Source organism: Phoca vitulina, unplaced genomic scaffold, assembly GCF_004348235.1.
Source record: "Phoca vitulina isolate PV1807 unplaced genomic scaffold, GSC_HSeal_1.0 scaffold53, whole genome shotgun sequence".
Classification (NCBI taxonomy): Eukaryota; Metazoa; Chordata; class Mammalia; order Carnivora; family Phocidae; genus Phoca; species Phoca vitulina.
The window spans coordinates 8,676,255-8,698,030 of NW_022589756.1; the positions used below are offsets into that span (position 1 = coordinate 8,676,255).

At 40.8% G+C, this 21,776-nt stretch overlaps 1 protein-coding gene across 9 annotated transcripts in view; it reads left to right on the forward strand.

The window, feature by feature from the left end:
• Window positions 1-21,776, forward strand: part of EXTL3 (exostosin like glycosyltransferase 3) — a 154,831-nt gene that overhangs the window by 53,868 nt on the left and 79,187 nt on the right. For 2 of the 9 annotated variants that reach the window (XM_032388979.1, XM_032388983.1), the window contains exon 1: window positions 6,340-6,802. The exons of 6 other annotated variants lie outside the window; for them this stretch is intronic. The gene's annotated coding sequence lies outside the window, so the exon portion shown is untranslated. Of the gene's footprint in view, window positions 1-6,339; window positions 6,803-6,886; window positions 7,332-21,776 lie in introns of those variants that run through there. One more of the 9 variants, XM_032388976.1, reaches the window with a different exon arrangement.

Consider the following 21,776-nt stretch of genomic DNA (forward strand, 5'->3'; position numbering starts at 1 on the left):
AGATACATTATATTTTAGGGATGATAGCTAATTTTGAGAATGTTAACTGGTCATTACAGATTACGTGTCTTATGTAGATAACAGGTTTGAGCCAGGCTAAGCTTCCTAATGAATGTGAAACTAGTACAAAATTTCTTTTTCACAGCCACATACAAGGTAGTGAGTACTATGACATGAGGCAAGGAGTTAAATCCTTTTTTTAAAAAAAGATTTTATTTATTTATTTGAAAGAGAGAGAGAGCATAAACAGGGGGGAGAGGGAAAATCAGGCTCCCTGTGGAGCAGGGAAGCAGGGAGCCAGGACCCCAGGATCATGACCTGAACCAAAGGCAGGCGCTTAACTGACTGAGCCACCCAGGCGCCCCAACAAATCCTTTTTTTGACAATAATGTGTGCTCTGTCTTAGAGGTTATGTTAACTGAGTGTTCTTAGTACAATCTATTTGCAAACCATCAAAACTATTCCAGGTTTTGCCAGATAAAAGACAGCCTCTTTTAAAGGATAACATCAAAGCCAGGACTTTCAGAGTTAGCCACTTAGCAGGCTGGTGAGTGCTATCCATGGAGCCTCAGAAGATGACCTTTCGTCTTTTTAGCATTGATGGACCAAAGAAAAGAGTAACCTTGGAACTCCAATCTAGAAATTGTCATGCATTGTTCTAATTATAAACCACAAAATTGCTCAATCATTTATATATAGAAAAGATCTTGAATAGTGGCTGTCAGCACTTTCCTTTAAAATCAAAGCACTACAGATAGAACAAGTTCTTATCTGACTTAAACTCACTGATAATTCCTGAATCATACCTTTTGAAGGTTGCTGGGGGTCACCAATGGCTTGCTGGTGATTGATCTGGAAGCCTTGCTGAGTGGATTGTGGGTCTGGCAGTCATCATCATGGAAAGTGACCACCGGCGTATCTCTCCCTCTAAGACTTGAAGTTAACTTTTATCGATTTCTCTTTCCATAAGAGTAAACCTCCCTTCTCCTGGAGATTAACATTTTGGGAAAAATAGGTAATCAGCGGGGATCTTCTAAGGGAGTTCTCTACTGAAATCTATAAAATAAATTTCCTGGTATAACATCACAGTCTCATTAGTATAATCTGTCACACTACATGCATTTTCTCCCTAACATGTACGACTCAAAGTATAATTCCCTTGTGAAAGAAATAAATACCAACTTCTTAGGCAGCCAGTCTTTCAATCTTTGTACCATTTCTACGTTTGAACTCATTTAACAGAATCAGAGGCTTCCGTTAAATCCATTAATGCAACATACAATTCACATTGTCATTTTCAGCATTTCTCTTGCACTGCAGTATAGTATAGTTAGATTTCAGGCTCCAGAGTCAGACTACTTGGGTCCAAATCCTGGCACCACCAGTGACCAACTGTGTGATTTGGACGAGTTACATAACCTTTCTGGGCTTCAGTTTTCTCAGTTGTGAAATGGGAATCGTAACGGTACTTACTATGCAGCGTTGTTAGAAGAACTAAATGAGATAATACATTCCACAAACAGAAATGTATTCACACTAGCTTAAATAAGTAAGGTTTTCTTTTCTTTCTTTTCTTTTCTTAATAGTAAAGCTACGTGAGCAATCCCACGGATACCCAGTGACAGCTGGGATATATGTGACCAGAACTGGAAAGTGAGCAGCCTCTGAGGCTTCTCCCTCCATCTCCCACAGGCTTGCTAGCTTCCCTCTGTATGTTGGCTCTATTTTCTGCAGACCAGTGTTCTTGGCCTATCACTTGCCTATATCCAGAAATTCTTTCCTCCAAATCCATACAATTTATTAGATGAAGCACTCTTACCACCTGACTTCTGCTCCCAAGTTTCTAGATAAGAAGAAGTCCAATCAGCTGGGGCTGGAAGGGATGAAGCCTTGCGATAAGAATGGTGGCTATTTCCAAAGGCTGAGAGTGGCTTGGGGTCTCTAAGGAGGTGGTGTAATGGTGGGGGCGGGGTGGTGATAATTGGCAATGCTAGGATATTCATAGTGACAATGTTCCAGAGTGCCTAAAGGCTCCTCGTTTTGAGCATGAATTACTTATTTGAAAAATCTTTTTATGGAAGATAATATACCTATAGAAAAGGACACTAACATAAGTGTACAACTTGATGAATTTTGATAAACTGATAACCAGTGTAATCAGCATGCAGCTCAAGAAACAGAGCGTGACCAGCACGCATGTAGCCCCTTTTGCTCCCCTCTGGTCACTGCTCCTTACAGGTAGATTAGTTTTGCCAGTTTTGATACTTTGTACAAATGGAATCATAGCCTATGTACTTTTTCATGTCTGGCTTCTTTTGCTTAACATTGTTTGTGAGATAAATAATACATTATATGTTAAAAAAAAAAAGGAGAAGATAGCAGGAGGGGAAGAATGAAGGGGGGGAAATCGGAGGGGGAAACGAACCATGAGAGACTATGGACTTTGAGAAACAAACTGAGGGTTCTAGATGGGAGGGGGGTGGGGGGATGGGTTAGCCTGGTGATGGGTATTAAAGAGGGCACGTTCTGCATGGAGCCCTGGGTGTTATACGCAAACAATGAATCATGGAACACTACATCAAAAACTAATGATGTAATGTATGGTGATTAACATAACATAATAATTAAAAAAAACAACACCTTTTGCACTGAAAAAAAAACACAAAAAAATAAACATGCAAATACCACACAACCTAGCAATTGAACTCTGAATGTTTTTCCTAAAGAAATGAAGAGAAAAAAAAAAAAAACTGTGCACAAATCTTTTTTTTTTTTTAAGATTTTATTTATTTATTTGACAGAGACAGTGAGAGAGAGAGAGAGAGAGAGAGAAAGCGCACAAGCAGGGGGAGTTGGAGAGGGAGAAGCAGGCTTCCCGCTTAGCAGGGAGCCCGATGTGGGGCTCGATCCCAGCACCCTGGGATCATGACCTGAGCCGAAGGCAGACACTTAACGACTGAGCCACCCAGGTGCCCCAAACTGTGCACGAATCTTAAAAACAAAACAAAACAAAACATTGTTTATGAGATTCATCAGTATTGTATATATTTGTAGGGCATTCTCCTTGCTGTAAAGTATTCATTTGGGTGAATACACTACTTTGTTGATCTAGTCTATCACTGATGGACGTGTAGGTTGTTTTCTGTTTCTATTCCTCATGGTGTTGTTGTGAATTTGTTTTGTTGACCATGCACACATTATTACTGATTCCTTTTACCACCACAGGCTCATGCAGGGTGTGCTGAATTATTTTCCATCACATATAATTGAATCGAGGGTCTCTTCCAGGTGAATATTGTTATGCTTTTTATCTGGTGATTTCTTTTTTTTTTTTTTATGTTATGTTAATCACCATACATTACATCATTAGTTTTTGATGTAGTGTTCCATGATTCAATGTTTGCGTATATCACCCAGTGCTCCATGCAGAACGTGCCCTCTTTAATACCCATCACCAGGCTAACCCATCCCCCCAGCCCCCTCCCCTCTAGAACCCTCAGTTTGTTTCTCAGAGTCCATAGTCTCTCATGGTTCGTCTCCCCCTCCGATTTCCCCCCCTTCATTCTTCCCCTCCTGCTATCTTCTTCTTCTTCTTCTTCTTTTTTTAACATATAAGGTATTATTTGTTTCAGAGGTACAGATCTGTGATTCAACAGTCTTGCACAATTCACAGTGCTCACCATAGCACATACCCTCCCCGATGTCTATCACCCAGCCACCCCATCCCTCCCAACCCCCACCACTCCAGCAATTTCTTATCTTTTTATGTTATGAGTTTCATAGTGTGAGGGTAGGGTTATGTTTTAAACATTTTGCATACATGCAAAAAACCCTGCATATATTTTGAGAGGGTGCTCAACTATTTGTTGATGGAATGAATGAATAAACAAGTAAACAATGGTGTATGCCTTTTCCTTTTCTGAAAACATGCCCTATTTATAGGAGAGGCTCTAATTGCTGTATTTAGACAAGGCTGACCTGCTGCTTAGCCAAAGCTGATTGATCAAGGGGTCAGCACAGGACCCAGGCCAGGACAATTGTGTCTCTTTTCCAGGAATTTAAAATCTGGAACGAAAAGAGGGAGACTGGGCACTGCAGACTCCATATGACTGTGCTCTAGAGAGAAGACCCATAGGCTCCTGCTGTTTGGTACCAAAGGCACCCTGGGTTCCTTGAAGCATATAAATATCTGCATACATGACAGTTAAATAACAATGCAAAACTATTTGATTGAGTTCCAAAATGCAAAGTAGAGACAATAAATGCTGTAAAACGTCACAATATGGGGAGATCAGTGAAGACTAGCGTCACTGTATATCCTATTGTCTTAGCTTTCTTTTTTCAGGACAGCCACTGTGAATGTGATTGTATTTCCAAGCCAGAAACTGCAGAGTTAAGACAACAGGACTTGGATCAGGGAACAAAGTGTGGGACTGCAGAGAAGAGGTGGTAGAGAGCCTGTAGGTGAAATTGTTAAGTCTTAGAAATTGATTTAACATGAGGGTAAAGAGAGAAATCAAGATGGTGCCAGGTTTTGAGTTTTTATGTTAGGACAGGTAATGGTAACACCATTACAAATAAGGACATTTGAGGAGAGCAAAGGCGAGGGAGTAAAGATGAGTTCAGCGTGGGATATATTAAGTTTAAAGTCCTGGTGAGACAATCAGATTGTTCTGGTCAAGAATACTGGCTTTGGAGTCCAGAGGACTTGGAGTTCCATTTGTACTTTGCATCCCACTCTGTGATCTTTGGCATCTTATTTATTTGGCTTCTTTAAGTCTCAGCTCCCCATCTATACATTGATAAGGGTTAAAATGAGACAATGCCTATAAAGGGTTTAGCTTATTGCTTGGCAATTAAGTATTCATAAAATATGTATTAATAGGATGATGATGATGATGATGGTGTGCTGATGTCTGGAATGCAGCTTGAAGACAGGGACCAGAGTGCTGTAGGGAGGAATCTGCTTAGAGGTACATGCACATGATGCAAGGGAGCTGTTGACACTGGCAACAAAGAGAGTGTGGAGAGGAATCAGAAAGTAGCCCGTCATATCTTTTCAGGGAACAACACCTCTTAGGAGTCAGGAGAAGGAACAGGAGCCAGAGGAAGAGACTGAGCTAGCACTGTTTGAGAGGAAGAAGGAGAAGCAAGAGAGGACAGGCTCAAAAGATCCAAAGGAAGAGGATGGTTAGCACCCAGGGCTCCAGTGAAGTCAAGGATACACCAAATTTTGGTTGGGTATCCTTTTTCTTTTTAAAGCTTGACTATCTGAAGCATCAAAGAAATCAACCATAGGGGCAACAATGTGTTAAGTCACTCAGATGTGTAAGGAGATATTTAGGCTGAGTCCTCCAGGTAGCAGCTATCTGCAGGTCCTCTCTTGTCACTGTGGAGATGAACCAATACCTTCTAATTCTTACCGTGGCTTCTGGGCTTCTGTGTGTCTCCTCCCACACTGCCAGACTTCTGCCTGCTGCCACGGAGCCCTGGAGGAGAGCCAGGAAGATGAGCTGTTTAAAAAGAGAGAGAGAGAGAGAGAGAGAAAGGAAAAAAGACAGCTTTAGATTATTCAGGGTATTTGGGCAAGTCTTCCTCATTTTCATTTCCTGGAATGTTTCTGATTTTTAAAAATTTGCTTCTCCCCGCCCCCACCGCCCCGCCCCTTTCTTGAACACACCGGTAAAAGTTAGTAAGGTTTTTGTACATACATGACGGTGGTAGGACTTTGAATATTTGTTCATAGAGATAAATTATTACCATAAAGTAATAAAGGTGAGGAAAACAGTGAGGTATGAGGAGAAAGGGAAATAGGGGTGAGTAAGGAGGTGTCAGGAAAGAAGAAAAAGGAGGATCAGAAAGAGGGATGAAAGGTGTGTTCTGGAAAACAGTTTGCTAAGTTTTTAAAAGTTTTGTTTTGCGGATGGAATCCTGAGCTCAGACCGTCCCCTGTGGGAAACTAATCAATCTTCAGTGTTTTCTCGGCCTCCTAGCTAGCGCGTGGGCCTGGGCTCCCCCAGGAAGGGTGTACGGGTGGGATATGGCAGCTGTGGAGCGGTCTCGGGGGCGGGGGGTGCAGTTCGGCCAGAGTGCCAGACCACCCACGGACAGGGATAGGAGCCGGCCCCTGGCCCTCCGCAGCTACTCCAGGTTCTGGTGTGGTTCGGGTTCCCTACTCAGGAAACCCTGGAGTAGAAGCCCTGCTCATTTGGGGATTAAAAACACGTTAAGAAAATACCGAAGCAAATTTGATCTTGGATTCTATTGCATTTATAGATCTTAAGTAACGTTTAAACTCCTTCCTGAGTTAAATATAATGGTCAGGTGTGTCTTTTAGGATTGGTAGAGTTCCTTCGCCCACCCCGCATTGTTTCAGTTAGCCAAAAAGTCTCGTCCTGACTTTGCAGGTGTGAGGAGTGTCTTTTAGGACTGTGGAATAGGTGCCCTTTTAGGTTCACAGGGATCGGCTCTTCAGTATTTCAAACGGTATTGCTTTTTCCTCCTAGTTTTGGTTGATCTTGCCACACGACTGGATTAAGCTATTGTTTTTGTAAAGCCCCGGGGGTTTTTGTTGTTTTGTTAAGCATCCAAGCTGCCTGGCCTTTTCTTTGTTGTTATATTCAAAGTGTTTTCAAAACTCCAGACCATTGCTGGCGACGGTCAGCTCTTTTAGGAAGGCCTTTTCTACCGATATGGGTTTATTTTTGGACTTGGTTTCACCGGGCCCGCTCGAAGCGGCTGAGGCTCTCGGAGTCGGAACCCGTTCCAGAACTGTCGGAGACACTCTCTCCGCACTCCCTAGGTAGGTTTTTCTCAAGGGCGCGGGGCATTTGTAGGGCGCTGGCCTGAGGGCTCAGCGGGGCCCACCGCGCCCTTTCTTCCCGCTCGCCCTGCCAGCCGCCCTCGTCCTCGCTTTCGCCGCGCGTTTCCCACAATCCCCGGCGCCGCCGCCGCCGCTCCCGGACTCAGGCGAGTCCCGCGGCGCAGCCCGAGGCCTCCGCGGCCCTTCGGGCGCTGTCCGGAAAGTCGCGACCGCCCCTCCTCTCCACGCCTCCTGGGCTCGTGAGCGCCCAGGTTCGGCCATTTCCGGCCCCGCGCACTTCGGCAAGTTCCGCAGTCGCTTGTCGGAAATGGCTGCTCGCCGGCAGGGGGAGCGGGGGATCCGGCGCGGCCTGGAAGGCGGGCGGCAGGCGGCGAGAGCGGCTCTTGGGTACCCGAGTTTCGCGCAGGCGGCGGCGGCTCGTCCCTGAACTGGAAGCCTGTCGGACTCCTGGCGGCGGCGGCGGCTGGAGCTCCGAGCAGCCGGGGGCGGCGGCCCGGAAGCGCTCGTGGTAGGGATCGGGGGCTGGCCCCGAGCGCTGGGCACCGGGCGGGAGGGTGGGAGGGACCGGGTCTCGCAGTGCCGGGGCCGCGGGAGCCCGGGGGAGGCTGCAGCCCTGCGCGGCAGGGGCGTGCAGCCTCGGAGTAGGCCTTCCCAGCCGTCTCGGGGGCTTGGGGAGAGGACGTCCAGGGCCTTGGCCACCAGCGAGGAGGGGTAACCGGGCTCCGGGGGCTCCCAACACGACCCTCCCTTCTCCCCGGCGTCCCTTGTAGCCCCAGTTCGGGTTGCCGCGTACCCACCTCCACCTCTTTTTCTGGAAGCTCGGCTTCAACTGTGCATCCTCTTCTGCTGCCTAAGCCTTCCACCTTTCTTTTGCCCCCTGTGTTTGTCCAGGTGCTTGGGTAAGAGCATCTGTCGACGAAGGGGCTGCCCAGGTCTGCCCCCCTCCCATGTTCCCCGTGCACACACTCCCACCATCTGCTTTGCGCTGCGTTCAGACACAGTTGCCTGCAGCTGCTCCTCCTTTGGTGCTTTTCACGGGGTTCACCTCCTTTGATCGTAAGCCCGCAATCAGAATAGCCACTTCCTGTCCGAGGGTCCAGGTGCCACTGTTCTCTGCATCTGGGACTCTTGGAGCACAGGTCCAGCTCTGTAGCGATGGGCCTAGTGCTGCCTGGACAGGAGAGGGGTTGCGGAGTGCTTGTCTACACTACTGAAATCTTAGCCGGGTGACCCGACCCGCGCGCTGCAGGGGAGAGGACAAATCCCGAGCCCTTTGAAGATCAGGCAGGGCTGCCAGACTGCAGATAGTGTGTTTCTCTCTTCTCCACATTGAGCCAGTGGTTCAGTTCCACTTTGTATATCTGTAGCTCTCAAAAGACTTGAATTTGGTGGATCTGGACTTCTTTTCTTTCCTTTTAAAAAATTCTAAGGGCTTCGTCAAGTCCTCTTAGTTCAACTCCTATGGAGGAGGAGGAGGAAATGCAGAACAACATATGTCCATTTTTTTTCCCATATGTGATTACTTAAGAGGTGTCTTTAGTAGTTCTTCCCCTCACTTTGTCCTTTTTTCTCTCTAATTAGGTAGCTTCAGTTTTGAAGGCTGGGCTCCCCATGTTTTCTTTTGTTTTAAAAAGATCTTTGTGTGTTGCGGTCATGGAGACTATCTGCATTTTCCCCTGTTTTGCTCAAGATTAGTCTTGCACTCTATCTACAGTTATTATACGGTATATCCGGAGTTCCTGGGATAGTAACCTGTAGGGCCTTGATAGTCTTGAGTGAAGGTAAGCATTCTCAACAACTTATTTAGCAGGGGGACTTTTAAATATTTCCTGATGAAGGAAAGGCTGTCATCTAAAACTCTAATTTGGTGAGTTAAAAATACCTTATCCTGTGGGAATTTCCTGATCTTCCACCCCTGGGGGAGCCTGAGGAATCATAAGTACTCATAAGTGTGTGGGAAACTCGCTAAAATGCTTTCTAGAGGAAAATTAGAATTGTGGATCATTGGAATCTTGAAACATTTATTTAATACCTAAGATATGGTCAGTGCTCTCAGGGGGCATGCCTCCTAACCAAATGATTGTCAAGAGTGTGTCTTCATTCCTTCATATTTGTCTCCATTTTCTAGGGAAAAAACTGGCATTAAGTGTTTGGCGTGTAGTTTGAATCTTTTAATGATTAGGCCTCAGAGTTTTAACCTATGAGTAAAAAGACTTTAAATGAACAGGTTAGAGAGAAATAGGTAGGGATTAAGCCTGAGTAGTGGACTTCTAGGACACAGTGGAAGGTTCAAAGGATGGTTGGAAGCTGTCAGAGAATGTGGGGATTAGATAAGGACATGCCCTTTCCCTCTGGGCACTAGGCTATCTGTTGAGTGAAAAGTCATTGAGGGGTGGTGCAGGAGTGAGGTGGTGGCAGGGCTGTGTGTGTGTCTGGTCCCTATCAGAGGTGAGACCGGCAAATAATGCCCTGGAGGAGGGTTGGAAATAGTGCCTGAAAAGTAGAGTCAGGTATTAGGAAAATGAAGATCCCTCTAGATCTACTGTTGGTAGAGATTTGAGTGACTCTGCATGTGATAACTTCAGAGTGAGGCAGGGAATGTGAATCTTTCATAAAGTCCTAAAACTGTGCACTTATTTCTGCTGGATATTAAGTTTATATCAGAAAACTTCTGTTAGCATATTTATTTCCATTTTATTTTTATTCCCTCTTAAATTTCAGTAACCCTTTTGAAAACCTGTAATGATCGGATAACTAAGAGGAAAGAGGATTTTTCACGCATATGTATGTTTCATGAAAATATTGGAGCTCAGACACATGTGAGTTTGAGAACTTAAGAGGGACAGAGGTAGGTTCACCTATAAGCATGATCTTTTCCTGCCTGAGCCAGTCCCACACTCCTTGTACATTGGGAATTTTTCACATATCTTTGGTGATGTTACTAGGTGGAAGAGAGGCAGTATTAAACATTTTATAATCTTGAGTGTGTAAGAGGAATATGGAGTCTCTATTTAGCGCACATTTACTTCCTCTACACTCAGACCATAATGTTTAGTGTGGGATTTTGCTCACATGCATCAAAATGACCCAGTAAAATCCTAGGGAGGGAGCCATAGGAAGATGAACTATCTCAGCATTCAGCCACCTGTGTGGTTTGTAACCTAAGAGTGCTTTTACAGAAAAGTAGGTAAACTTTTTCTGTAAAGGACCAAATAATAACTATTTTAGGTTTTGCAGCTATTTAGCTCTGCTGTTGTAGAGCGAAAGCAGCATATACATAATACATATATACAATAAGTACATACAGTAGTACTTACATATAATCCATAACTGAATGAGCAAGGCTGTGTTCCAGTGTAACTTTATTTACAAACCAGGCAGCTGGCTGTAGTTGACCAATGCCTGCCCTAGTGCATCAGTCCCTCATACACATGACCTTACTTTTGTGAATTCCTCCACTTCTGTGCAATACCTTTTAGACTGGTCAGTGATGTTAATGATTACCATCCTGGATGTTTGCTTTGGTGACTGTTTTCTCTGTTATCCTGTCTTCTTATATTGTTATCATTTTAACCTTGTTCTCCAACATTTAACATATTTTAAACATTTTTTCAACAAATGTTTGATATTCTGTGGGAGGAAATGAATTAGATTGGGAATATAGCCTTAGCTTGTATAATAAAAGAAATACATAAATACCTTATGATGGCAGGTTACAATAACGTCTTTTTTTTTAAAATATTTTATTTATTTATTTATTTGACAGAGAGAGACAGCGAGAGGGAACACAAGCAGGGGAGTGGGAGAGGGAGAAGCAGGCTCTCTGCTGAGCAGGGAGCCCGACGTGGGGCTCGATCCCAGGACCCTGGGATCATGACCTGAGCCGAAGGCAGACACTTAACGACTGCGCCACCCAGGCGCCCCAATAATGTCTTAATTACTGTAGTTCTTTGCCATCATACAGTACTTTCATATATTTCTTTGTTACATGGGTTTTGATCTTTACAGTAACTCTGAGAGATAGGAGGCTAAATGTTAACACTATTTCTTCTTTTGAGGGGAAGGGAAGGTAAGAAAGAAAACTGAGATGTAGGGAGGTTTAGTTATTTGATCAAGACCAGTGGTAATAAGTGCAGAATTCTTAATCTGGCCACTATTACTTACTGACCTGTCTCCATTTGAATATGTACAATGACATGAACCTTCCTGGGCAGCCCACTGGAATTTGTAGACTAGTTTTCTTTTTCCTTGTTGAGGTGCAGTTGGCCTCTCTGTAATTGTCACCTTTTAGGGCAGTATAAAACAAGTCTCTGCCTCTTCTCTATGACAGTTCTTCAGATGTTGGAAGGTAACCATCATGTTTTCCCAAGACACAAATTGCAAACTGGTGTGCATGGGTCAAATGATGCCTGCACATGTATCATTTGGCTGCCCAGCTTATGCAGAAACTTAAATTAGGAGTGGACTTTTAGAAATGGGGAGATTTCACATAAAAATTTCTTTCTGGCTTTTCTTGAGAAAAAAAATTAGAGGATTCAGTGATACAGAGCTCGCATTTCTAACAGTAGTAATCTCCCTTAGATGGTAAATATACTCTCCATTTTGCTGAAGTCTCTACCTGCTGACTTCACTCATTTACTTCACTTTGAGGGCTTCTGTAGTTATTAAGATTGCTCTCCTTTTCCTAGGTCTTCTGTTCCACAGGATAAATAGTCCCATTTCCTTCAAATGTTTCTTATTCGACAGTTTCAAATGCCCTCTCCAGCTTCTTAGTCCTCTGCCCTCCATTTACTTTGTTAATGCCCCTCTTAAAGTGGACTCAGCACAGCTTATAGTAGTCAGCATGCAGTGTCACCTTACAGAGAAGAGAGTAACCTTTACTCCTTTCCATTTTGACACAAGGTTTAAAAAAAAAAAAAAAAGGACAGCAGAAAAGCAAGATGATAAGGTCTGTGTTTCCCTAAGCAGTCCTATATTCTTGACTACCTGAAATTATAGTCAACTGAAATCACAACTCTGTGTGTATGTGTATGCTACTGTTAAACCACATAATTTCCATGTAGTTTTGGGATCTAGTGCTGAACTTTGCCTTTATCTCTATTGAATTTCATCTGCTTGGATATCCCAGACTGATAAAATCTTTTTGTATCCTGAAGTTTTTTCCAGCCTTGACTTACCCTTCCCAGCATGAGTTCTTTATCTCTGAAGTGGAGGTGTAAAGGATAAAAGCACTGTGGCTTAGAAAGTAATTGATGAGGACCCTGTTATTAATGGATTCAGTGGAAAATTAAGGGGATGTACCTTCAAAGAGAGCATTATGCTTAAGATCTTGGAGATGAAACAAAAGGTCTTGGGAAGAGCCTTGCTGCCGTCAGTTGACATGTGGGTAATATTTTACCCCCCAGTAAAATATGTATGGGCTTTCTGTGTGCCAGTTGGTTGTAAATCAGTGGAGTCCAAGAATCTAAAGGATCTTTGAGGTCATTTGGTTCAGTCCTTTAATTTATGATTTAAAAAAGGATGAGGAGTCAAGAAGGACAAGAAATTGTGAAGTTAGGGGACCTGATGAATCAGACGGTAATGAGAGAGGGACAGCAAAACTGGAGTCTCAATTTGAATTCACCCGTGAAGGTTGCAGTTGGATGCCTGAGTCATAAAGTTGATTTATATATGACTTAGCACACTTTTACTTCAGTTCTCTGTCTCATTCATAGCGTAAAATAAAAACCATGTTTTCTCGAGACACGGAAACCTTAGAGAAATTAGTTTACACCCTAGGCACTTGCACATCAAGGTGACTGTTCCAGGAAGATACTTTAGCAAAATCCAGCGGAAAACCTTATTTTTGAAAACCTGTTTTTCTTCCCCCTCCCTCCAGTGTAGTGGAATCTGTATTTTTACACTTTGCATTATATTGTGAACATTTTCAAATTTTATATAAAATGATTGAAAAGCTTATCGACAGCTTGATAGTCATTTTAATGACATGGATTTTTATCATACTTGATACTTAACCATGCTTCTAATTTTGAACATTTAATTTAAATTTTTCTTTTTCTTTATGCTATTAAAAAGAATGCTGTGTTCACACGGAATACATTCCTAGAAAGTGAAATTGCTGAACATTTTAAAGACTTCTGTTATAAATGGCGAATTACTTTTCTGTTTACCTTCCAACTGATACAAGCAAGAATACCTGCCACAGTGTGTAGCTAGTGCAGTGCGGGGATGTATAGTACTTTGTTAAGTGGTACACTTTGTAATGTTGTAGTGTGGATATTCTTGACGTTAAATCCTTTTTCTCATTTGTGATTCTTACCTAATAATAATTTCTGGAAGTGGAATTGTAGGGTTAGAGTTGGGCGCACAGTTTCAGGGCATTTATCACTTACTGCCAAATTGTGTTCTGGAATGTGTGCCAATTTTCAGTCATAGCAGCAGAGTGTGGGAATGTTATCCTTGATCCTGGTTAGCACCATATATTATAATTTTACAATTCTTTGCTGATCTGTACGTGGAAAATGTCATTGTATCTTGTTTTATGTACGTTTCTGTGATTTCCAGGATAATTAATCATTTAAAACTATTTATTATTTGGGCCCCTTCTTTTTGTATATCGGCACACCTCAGAGACATTGCAGGTTTGGTTCCAGATCACTGCAATAAATACCACAATAAAGCAAGTCAGATGAATTTTTTTTGTTTCCCTGTGCATATAAAGGTTATGTTTACACTGCAGCGTAGTCTATTAGAATAGTGTACAATGGCATTATGTCTAAAAAATGTACATGCCTTAATTAAAAAAATACTTTATTTCTAAAATATGCTGTCGTCTGAGTTTTCAGCAAGTCAATCTTTTTGCTGGTGGAAGGTCTTGCCTCAGTGCTGACAGCTGCTGATGGATCAGGGTGGTGGTCCTAAAGGCTGGGGTGGTTGTGGCGGTTTCTTAAAATAAGACAGCAGTGAAGTTTGCCACATCAGTTGACTCTTTTCTTTCATAAACAATTTCTCTGTAGCATGTGATGCTGTTTGATTGCATTTTATGCACAGTAGAACTTCTTTCAAAACTAGAGTCAGTCCTCTCAAATCCTGCCACTACTTTATCATCTAAGTTTCTGTAATATTCTAACCCATTTGTTGTCATTTCTACAATCTTCATAGCATCTTCGCCAGTAGTTTCTATCTCAAGAAACTACTTTCTTTGCTCATCTGTAAGAAGCAATTTCTCATCCATTGACGTTTTATCACAAGATTGTAGCAGTTCACTCCCATCTTCAGGCTCCACATCTAATTCTAGTTCTCTCTTTCCACTACATCTGCAGTTATTTCCAACACTGAAGTCTTGAACCCCCCCTCCCCAAGTCCTCCGTGAAGATTGCAATTAGATTCTCCCAGACTTGTTCATGTTGATATTTTGACATCTTCCCATGAATCACAAATGTTCTTAATGGCACCTAGAATGGTGAATCCTTTCCAGAAGATTTTCAATTTACTTGGCCCGGATCCATCAGAGAAATCACTATCTATGGTAGCTATAGCCTCACAAAATATATATTTTTTTAAATAATATGACTTGAGAGTTGAAATGACTTCTTGATCTGTGGGCTGCAGAATGGATGTTGTGTTAGCAGGCATGAAAACAACATGAATCTTATCATCCATCTCCATCAGGGCTCTTGGTCAGGGGTGACCAGGTGCATTGTCAATGAGCAGTAATATTTTGAAAGGAGTCTTTTCTTCTGAGCAGTAGGTCTCAACAGTGTGCTTAGAATATTCAGTAAACCGTGTTGGAAACAGATGTGCTGTCATCTAGGCTTTTTTCCAATTATGGAGCACAGGCAGAATAAATCTAGCCCAATTCTTAAGGGCCCTAGGATTTTCACAGTGATAATTGAGCATTGACTTCAGCCTAGCTGCATTGGCTCCTAACAAGAGAGTCTGTCCTTTGAAGCTTTGAAGGCAGGCATTGACTTCTCTTCTCTAGTTATGGAAGTCCTAGATGACATCTTTCAATAGGCAGCTATTTCATCTACATTAAAAATCTGTTGTTTAGCTTAGCCACCTTCATTAACTATCTGAGCTAGATCTTCTGGATAACTTGCTGCAGCTTCTACAGCAACACTTGCTGTTTTACCTTGCACTTTGATGTTATAGGGATGGCTTATTTCCTTAAACCTCAGGAACCAGCCTCTGCTAGCTTCAGACTTTTCTTCTGCAGCTTCCTTGCCTCTCTCAGCCTTCACAGAATTGAAGACCGTTAGGGCCTTGCTCTGGATTAGGCTTTGGTTTAACAGAATGTTACATGGCTTGTTTGATCTTCTATCCACACCACTTGCTCCATCTATATCAGCAATAAGGCTATTTTGTTTTCTTATCATTTGTGTGAAGACTTTTAATTTCCTTTAAGAATTTTTTCTTTGCATTTACAACTTGGCCATTTGGCACAAGGGGCCTTGCTTTTGGCCTATCTCAGCTTTCAGCATGCCTTCCTTACTAAGCTAATCATTCCTGGCTTTTGATTTTAAGTGAGAGACATGTGACTCTTCCTATCACTTGAACACTTACGGGCCACTGTAGGGTTATTAAATGGCGTAATTTCAGTATTGTTGTGTCTCGGAATAGGGAGGCCCGAGGAGAGGGAAAGACAAGGGAACAGCATAGGTGGAGAAGTCAGAACACACACCACATTTATCTATTAAGTTTGCCGTCTTAGCTGGGCACGGTTTGGTGATGCCCCAGAGTAATTATAGTAGTAACATCAACTGATCACAGATCACCCTAACAAATAAAATAATGATGAAAATGTTTGAAGTATTTTGAGAATTAACAAATGTGACATAGACACATGAAGTGAGCAAATGTTGGAAAAATGGCAGAAAGACTTGTTCGACTCAGGTTGCCACAAACCTTCCCCTTGTAAAAAACACAGTATCTGTGAAGTGCAATTAAATGAGCAAAATAAAATGAGGTATGCGTGTAATTCCTGTTTATTTTCTTTGACCATTGTTGTATTGCTTTACTTCTCTTAAAGTAATGTTATGTTTCAGATGCTTCCCCCAGTCTTTTTATTGAATCTAAACCTTTTAAAAAAATAAATATACAGAAGCCTTTGATTCGTATGTAGTCGAACTTCTACAGATTCTGTTTTTCTTTGATTTCTTATAGACGTGGCTGTACTTTAAGATGATATTACATGTATTCTTTTTGTTCTTTTTGTGGTTTCACTTATTACAATTCCCTCTAGAATCCATCAGAATTTATTTTTGGATTTGGTTTGTCATGCAGGAATCTGACTTTATTTTTTCCAAAAAGCTAATTGTCACATTATTTATTGAAAATCTAGTGTGGTATACTTTAAAGCGACTGCAGCAAGCTTATACTTTTCTTTACAAAACTAATACATGCTTATTGTAAAATGAAGACAAAACGAGTGTTGAGTAAACAAATAGTAAACATGTGAGTAGTAGGGTATAGGTCAATGATTCCCACTTCTTTATCTGTAAAAGATAAATAATACCTAACCCCAGATGGTTGATGTGAGGATGAAATGAGATAATATGTGTAAAGTGTGTTATCTGGAGTACAATGTAAATATAAATAAATATAATTATAACAAATGGAAAGTCTCCCCTACCTTCCATGTCTTCCAAAGGTGTATAATGTAGTCTGTAGAATTCTTACATGAATAAGGTGTTTTGTTGTTTGTCTTCCTTAGTTATCTATAATTACATTGATTCAGATGTCATCAGTCTGAATGAGGGTTGTCATTAATTCTTTGTTAGTCAGTGGTTTTGAGTTAAGAGTTGAGTGCCCTGTGTTAAAATCACCTGGGAGTTTTGTCAAACTACAGGAGCCTGGGCCCCGTGCTTCAGAGTTCTCATTCAGTTAATGTAGGCTGAGCCTGGGTCTGTCATTTGAAGAAAATTCTTGAGTGAGTTGTGAATCTGGTTTGTAACCTTAGTTAAAAACTGACTGGGTGAGACAATATGATTTTGGTTTGTGGGATGTTACCAAACTGGTGGGAAGGGAAACAGATATAGGAAATGGCATAATTTTCAAATTGAAGACTTACCCAAGGTGTTGAGAATTCTGGTTTCAGGTTTATTACTGACTAAACAGGTGACCTGGGTTAGTCAAGAATCTTTGTTTACTTGTTAATACCTTGATTTGTCTGCGCGTGGTATTTGTGGAACATCTTTGGCCTTAGAAATCTGCTCTTGAGTCCAAAGAATACTAGTTTTTCTCTTTCTAAAAACCCTGTAATAAGGGTGGCTTAATGGTGGTTCTCTGTGATTGTATCTTAATCTTGACTCTCAACTCAGTAGGTCAGAGTACAATCAGTTTTTCTTACCTGATTTTGGTTTTTAATTGGTGACAACTTTCTGTTTCCCTTATTTTATATCCAGATTGAGTTTATCCAGTAAATAAGCTACTGTGGTTGTTATATTGTGAAAAACACATGTCCCAAAAACCTGCTAGAACTGATACATACATTCAATAAAGTTGCAGGATACAAGATCAATGTACAGAAATCAGTTGCATTTCTATACACTAATAATGAAGCAGCAGAAAGAGAAATGAAGGAATCAGTCACATTTACAGTTGCACCAAAACCAATAAGATACCCAGGAATAAACCTAACCAAAGAGGTGAAAGACCTATACTCTGAAAACTATAAAACACTGATAAAAGAAATTGAAGATAACACAAAGAAATGGGAAAACATTCCATGTTCATGAATTAGAAAAACAAGTATTGTTAAAATATCTATTCTACCCAAAGCAATCTACACATTTAATGCAATCCCTATCAGAATACCACCAGCATTTTTCACAGAGCTAGAACAAATAATCCTAAAATTTGTATGGAACCGCAAAAGACCCTGAATAGCCAAAGCAACCTTGAAGAAGAAAAGCAAAGCTGGAGGCATCACAATTCCAGACTTCAAGCTGTATTACAAAGCTGTCGTGATCAAAACACTATGGTACTAGCACAAAACTAGACACATAGATCAATGGAACAGAATAGAAAACCCAGAAACGAACCCACAACTATGTGGTGAATTAATCTTCAACAGAGCAGGAACGAATATTCAGTGGGGAAAAAAACAGTCTCTTGAACAAATGGTGTTGGGAAGACTGGACAGCTACATGCAAAAGAGTGAAACTGGACCACTGGCTTATACCAAACACACACAAAAAAACACCTCAAAATGGATTAAAGACCTAAATGTGAGACCTGAAACCATAAAAATCCTAGAGGAGAACACAGGCAGTAACCTCTTTGACAGCTGTAGCAAATTTTTCTAGTTGAGATGTCTCCTGAGGCAAGGGAAACAAAAGCAAAAATAAACTATTGGGACTACATCAAAATAAAAAGCTTCTGCACAGCGAAAGAACAATCAACAAAACTAAAAGGCAACCTATGGAATGGGAGAAGATATTTGCAATTGACATATCTGATAAAGGGTTAGTATCCAAAATCTATAAAGAACTTTTCAAGCTCAACACCTAAAAAAACAATCCAGTTAAGAAATGGGCAGAAGACATGAGTAGACATTTTTCCAAAGAAGACATACAGATGGCTGACACACATGAAAAGATTCCCAACATCACTCATCATCAGGGAAATACAAATCAAAACTACAACAAGATGTCACCTCACACCTGTCGGAATGGCTAAAATTAACACTGGACACAGATGTTGGCAAGGATGCAGAAAGGGAACCCTCTTGCAGTGTTGGTGGGAATGCAAGCTGGTATAGCCACTCTGAAAAAATTAAAAATAGAACTACCCTACGATCCAGCAATTGCACTACTAGGTATTTACCCAAAGAATACAAAAACATTAATTCAAAGGGATACATGCATCCCAGTGTTTATAGATAGCAGCATTATCTGCAATAGCCAAATTATAAAACTAAGTGTCAGCCAAGTGTCCACTGACTGATGCATGGATAAAGAAGAGGTGGTATATATATAGACACAATGGAATATTGCTCAGCCATAAAAAAGAATGAAATCTTGCCATCTGCAGTGACATGAATGGAGCAAGAGAGTATTATGCTAAGCGAAATAAGTCAGAGAAAGACAAATACTATGGATATGATTTCACTCACATATGGAATTTAAGAAACAAAACAAGCAAAGGGAAAAAAAAGAGAGGCAAACTGAGAAACAGACTCTTAAGTATAGAGAACAAACTGATGGTTACCACAGGGGAGGTGGGTGGGGGAATGGGTGAAATAGGTGATGGGGATTAAGGAGTGCACTTGGTGTGATGAGTACTGAGTGTTTGTATGCAAGTGTTGAATCACTATATTGTACATATGAAACTAATATTACACTATGTGTTAACTAACTGGAATTTAAATAAAAGCTTAAAAAATAATCCTAGTGGAAAACAACAACAACAACACATGGCCTCTGTCTCCTTTAGCTTGTGAAGTGCCTACGTGCAGTTCTTACCAGCCATGCTTTATCTACAGTTAGCTTCTCTGGAAAGTGCCTTTTGTTATTTTGAACAATAGAAGAGAGTAGTCAGATTCTTAACAGTAGTGCTAGTATTGGGGAATTGTTTTAGTGCTTATTAACATACTTCCTGATTTTGAACTCAGTACTACCTTGCCATAACAGGCTGTTTGTCATGCCTGTGTTTGGTAGGAAATCAGGAAATGGTGTTCTTTTGGGTTGTTAGTATTTAAAAACAAAACAAAGCCTCTGAAATATTGGTTTCAACAACCTTGCTGAAATGATTTCCTGTACAGAACTATGTTTACCTAATTTGAAGGGCTTGTGGCAGTAACAGCAGCAACGTACAAATAATTCTGTAGAACCTGCACCTGGGTTGTAATGACATTCTGCTTCCTTGATGGACCAATTTGTCTTACATGAAAAAAAAAAGTAGTACTACATGCCCCAGATACACAGGTAAGTCATAGGTACACCGGCAAAGAGATTTTGCTCTGAGTGTATTATTGTCTTTTTTTTTTTTTTTTTGGCAGATAGATTCTTTTTTTTTCTTTTTAAAAAATTTTTATTTAAATTCAATTTAGTTAACATACAGTGTATTATTAGTTTCTGGGATAGAGCAGTTAAATATTTCAAATATGAATATAGTGTTAGCTTTAGGTTCTGAAATAGGATTACTGGGTTGTAATTATAATTATTATCCACGGTTACAGTAGAGCAATAGTAATATGGATAATTTTAAAATAATTTATGCATGATATGCATGTGCAGTGTGTTCCTTGAATTAATATCACAGCAGTTCAGCATAATGGTTAAGGGATTAAGAGTGTGGGCAACTCTAAAATCAACCCTCACATCAAAGCAGGTCTAAGAGTTTGATTTGAAGCCAAGTTTTATTTAGTATGGATGATCTTAGGCAAATTACGTAACCTCTGTGCTTTGGTTTCCTCATGTGAGAATTGTAGTAGTATGTATTTCATAGGATTGTTGTGAAGATTAAGTGTATTAAGGAATATAATAAGTTTAACTGGGTACACAGTAAACAGTAAATGTTAGCTATTATAATTATTGACAATTTTAAAGTCAGTTGAAAGTTTCATTTGGGAACATCTGGGAAGTGTTGAGTTTTTCCATTTCTTGCCCCATTCTCTCTTCATACCTTTCAGATATGATATATGATCGCAGCCCGAATGGAACCAGCCATTCCCTTCTTTCCTCCCTTCTGCTTTTTTTCTCTTCCATTGAGTGTTTTACTTTAGTTTAGTATAGTTTTGCTGATTTTTTTCTGGTATGAAGAAAATTATACAAGTTTACTGAAAAGCATAAAAGAAGACCTGAATAAACAGAGAGATATCCCAGATCCATGATAGGGAGTTTCAGTATCAGAGTGTTTTAGTTTTAAAAGAAGAAAAGTCCAGTCAGTAGGATGGTTTTGTATCCTCAAACTCTTAAAAGCCCAGTCCTGATCATAAGTAATGTTCCTGCTGATAGTTTGCCAGTTGTGATAAGGAATGTTAGAAGAGAAGGCCACTGCAAAGAAAGAGCAATAATAGAGGGCATTGGTATGTTGAGGTATAGGCATGAGAAGATGAGAGGGGAATACAAGTGCATGCAGAATTCTGAATTAGAACTGTAAACCCCAGCTTCTCAGCTCACCTTTTGGACTTTTGGTTTCTTTTGTTGTTGTTTTGTTTTGTTTTTTAAAGACTTATTTATTTGAGAGACAGAGCATGAGCAGGGGGAGGGGAAGAAGGAGAGGGAAAGAGAATCCTGAAGCAGACTCCCTGCTGAGCATGGAGCCTGATGCAGGGTTCCATCCCAGGACCCCGAGATCATGACCTGAGCCATAATCAAGAGATGGATGCTTAACTGACTGAGCCACCCAGGCGCCCTACATCTTAGACTTTTGAATTGAGTTATTGACCACTTCTGCTTTCCAGGAACATAGCTTGTTTCAAGCCCTGGAGTGAGTGGCTAACGGATGCAGAATTCTACTTTGCATTTACCAGCAAAATTTTTTGATTAGGGAAAGGGTAGAAAGTAGGGCATCAGCCATGATTTGAATGGTAAATCTTTATGTACAAGTATTTAGAATTTTTTTTTCTTTCTTTGCTGGGAGAAGAAACTTACTACTGTAACCTCCTTGTAATCATAGATGTACTTAAGGTGTGGATGTCTCTGTCGCTGACCATGGAAAAGAGGTATCAGGAGGAGGTCAAGTTTAGAGAGGTAAATTTGAGTCGTTAAGTTAGGAGGGATAATTGAAGCTAATTAGCTAGGTCCAGTAAGTGAAGACTGAGAGAAGAGGACAAAGGAGGAACTGGTGAAGAACCACTGTCTTTATTTTTTTTCCTTTCTATTTATTTATTTATTTATTTATTTATTGTTTAAATTTTATTTTATTATGTTAGTCACCATACATTACATCATTAGTTTTTGATGTAGTGTTCCATGATTCATTGTTTGTGTCTCACACCCAGTGC